Here is a 3,429-nt window from a genome sequence, read left to right as displayed (position 1 = left end):
AAATACAATGAACAATGAGAGTTAACTCCTCGTTGAAAGGCAACTTCAAAGTGAAGGCAAATTGGACACAATGAACCCCACGTGCATAGGTGTGTGCGTGTGTGTGTGTGTGTGTGTGTGTGTTTGCATCTACATGGTTTGTGTTAGTATGTCTCTGCATATAAGGTTTACGTATGTCTCTGTGTGCATGTGTCTACATGGTTTCTGTGTGCGTGTGTGTGTGTGTGTGTGTGTGTGTGTGTGTGTGTGTGTGTGTGTGTACATTTTATGTCTTTGTTTGTGTCTTTCTAAGATAAGATTTCTTTATTAGTAACATGTACATTGAAACACACAGTGAAATGCATCTTTTGTGTAGAGTGTTCTGGGGGCAGCCCGCAAGTGTCGCCACGCTTCCGGTGCCAATATAGCATGCCCACAACTTCCTAACCCGTACATCTTTGGAATGTGGGAGGAAGCCAGAGCACCCGGAGCAAACCCACGCAGACACGGGGAGAACGTACAAACTCCTTGCAGACAGCGGCCGGAATTGAACCCGGGTCGCTGGCGCTGTAATAGTGCATATAGTTTCTGTGTGTGTGTGTGTGTGTGTGTGTGTGTGTGTGTGTGTGTGTGTGTGTGTGTGTGTGTGTGTGTGTACATTTTATGTCTTTGTGTGTGTCTTTCTGCACATATAGTTTCTGTGTGTGTGTGTGTGTGTGTGTGTGTGTGTGCTTTCTTCTGTCTGTGTATGCAGAGATATACTAACACAGTGTGTCAGAGGAAGTCAAGGACAAGGTGAGGGATGAGAACTTGTTCGAAGTTAAATTAAGCAACATAGTCTGTATTTCCTCAAAGACCGAGGTAACAGGTTTTTAGCTATTTTTTGCTTTACAAAACTGTGACATTCCTTGTTTTTCACATGATTGTGGACATCAGTCTAAATCATTGACTCTCTTTCTCCACAGCCACTGCCTGATCTGCTGTATGTTTCCTCCATTTTCTGTTTTTTGTTACAGATGATATAACTTTGTTGTAAATCCAAAGCTTATTCATTTTCTCTTTTTCAGTTCCTGCGCTAGTCTAACCCTGCTTCAGAATCAGCCATGCGTCTGACCAGTCCTGTAAATCTTTGGAGGACTGAACTCACAGGTCTCCCTAAGCACTAGTTTTGAAAGAGTGCTTATTTTATAATTGAATCAATGATTTATCAAAAGGCACTGAAGAGTTTTAATAACTTGTTATAATGTACAACCTTTCCCTTCAAAAAGACGGACAATTATGTAGTGGCTTGAAGCCTCAGCTGTTGAATTTGAGATGATGTGGTGATTTACTGACTTGTAATCAGAGAATGTTAATCAATGCTTCATTCGTTCAGCTGAGAAATAAATGTAGAACCAAGTGTTTTCAGAAATCCTCTGTCCGTTGACTTTTAATGCTATTAGCTCTCAGTCACAAGTTTAATAAAAAGGGTTTACAATGTGCTTTTTGTACCTTAATTCATCTCTCCTGTGAATACAGTTTCAAAAAGCTATTGTGGCTACTTTCTGCAGAGAGGGTCATCACACTTTGTGGCATATTCAGAATGTTTAATAAGGTTTTTATGCTTTCAGGTGCTCTGACGTTAATAATAAGTTCTACAGAAATTATTCCTTCAAAAAAAAAGGATGCTCAGGCAGGGAACAATGCAAAGCTTTGTGTATCCCATCAGGACAGTGAAAGCATATTCATTCTGAAAAGGATTTTGGATAACTTTTTATAAAGAAAAATTGGAGAAGAGACTGGAAATGTTGGGATTGTTCAATAGAAAATAGAACAACACAGGAAAATGCTCCTGCTCATCCTTCCGCACATTGTCCATATCTCTCTGTTCTATCGTATCTGCTTCCACCCCCACCCCTGGCAGTCCATTCCAGGCACCCACCACTCTCCGCGTAAAAAAACTTGCCTCGTAAATCTCCTTTGAACTTTTCCTTCTCTCACCTTAAACCTATCCCTTTTAGTATTTGACATTTCCATCCTGAGGAAAAGGCTCTGACAAAGTAAAAAAAAAGTAAGTTTAAGGAGCGTTTTAATGGAAGGGAAAGGTTTTGAAGGGGTAAAGAAAGGGAAATGGTTTTCCACTGGCAGCAGAGTTGATAACCAGATATGATAGATCTTGCGTAATTATCAAAATAACCCAGGGGCCATGAGAATTTTTATTCTGCAATGAGTCATTCTGATCTGGAAGACTCTGCCTGCAAGGGGAGTGGAAGCAGAATTGATAATAGCTTTCAGAAGAGAGTCAGATGAATATTTGAAAAAGCTGAGAGATGGTACAGTGGGGAACAAAATTTCAGACAGGTGGTGATCTATGAAAGGCATTCCCAGAAAACACTTCATCAAGCTAAATTTCATGTCAAAAAGGCTGGGTGAAAAAATAATAAATTATTATTATTTCATGTTGCAGTTGTATAAAACTTTGGTTAGGCTGCACTTGGAGCACTGAGTGCAATTCTGGTCGCCCCATTGCAGGAAGGATGTGGAGGCTTCGGAAAGGGTGAAGAAGAGGTTCATCAGGATGCTGCCTGGATTAGAGGGTATGAGCTATAAGGAGAGGTTGGACAAACCTGGCTTGTTTTCTCTGAAACGTCGGAGGCTGAGGGGAGACCTGATGGAAGTTCATAAGATTATGAAAGATGTGGATAGGGTAGACAGCCGGTATCTTTTTCCCAGGGTCGAAATACCTAATACTAGAGGGCATGCATTTAAGGTGAGAGGGGGAAAGTTCAGAGGAGATGTGCGGGGCAATTTTTTTTACACAGAGAGTGGTGGGTGCCTGGAATGTGCTGCCAGGGGTGGTGGTGGAGGCAGATACAATAGAGGCATTTAAGAGGCTCTTGGGTCGGCACATGGATGTGCAGAGAATGGAAGGATATGGACCATGTGCAGGCAGAAGAAATCAAGTGTCATTAGCTTAATTAGTTCGGCACAGACATGGTGGGCCGAAGGGCCTGTTCCTGTGCTGTATTGTTCTTTGTTCTATGTAATCAATAGGAGTGTTGATGGGCAGATGAGAGAGAATAAGTCGCATGGCCATGGGGAAATAAGGAGAAGGATCCTGGGACTTCTAGGATTGTTCTGTTAGAAGCTAGCATTGACTCTATGGACTGAATGGCCTCCTTCTACATCATAAAAAGTAAGCAAATATTTTTCAGGTTTACGTAGTAACATAGACAAAGCATATGAGCATCTCCCAGAAAGTTGTGAGCTCAGTCCAATTCCAGAGGCATGCACAGAAAAATGCAACAGGACTCTAAGATATAGGAGCAGAGTTAGGCCATTCAGCCCATCGAGTCGGCTCCGCCATTCGATCCTAGCTGATTTTCTTTTCAAACCCCAGTCTCCCCCCCTTCTCCCCGCAACACTTAACCCCTTTACCAGTGGAGAACCTGTCAATCACTGTCTGAAATA

The 3,429-nt window shown here is 42.1% G+C and overlaps 1 long non-coding RNA gene across 1 annotated transcript; it reads left to right on the top strand.

The window, feature by feature from the left end:
• The first annotated feature begins 636 nt into the window (after positions 1–636).
• Positions 637–1,343, top strand: LOC127578605 (uncharacterized). Its single transcript, XR_007957535.1, has 3 exons — positions 637–840; positions 945–961; positions 1,047–1,343. It is a non-coding gene; the product is annotated as an uncharacterized LOC127578605 (long non-coding RNA).
• The last annotated feature ends 2,086 nt before the right edge of the window (positions 1,344–3,429 follow it).

Source organism: Pristis pectinata, chromosome 15 (genome assembly GCF_009764475.1).
Source record: "Pristis pectinata isolate sPriPec2 chromosome 15, sPriPec2.1.pri, whole genome shotgun sequence".
Lineage (NCBI taxonomy): Eukaryota > Metazoa > Chordata > Chondrichthyes > Rhinopristiformes > Pristidae > Pristis > Pristis pectinata.
The sequence above is the reverse complement of the archived record's forward strand: the minus strand, read 5'-3'. Positions and strand labels throughout refer to the sequence as shown.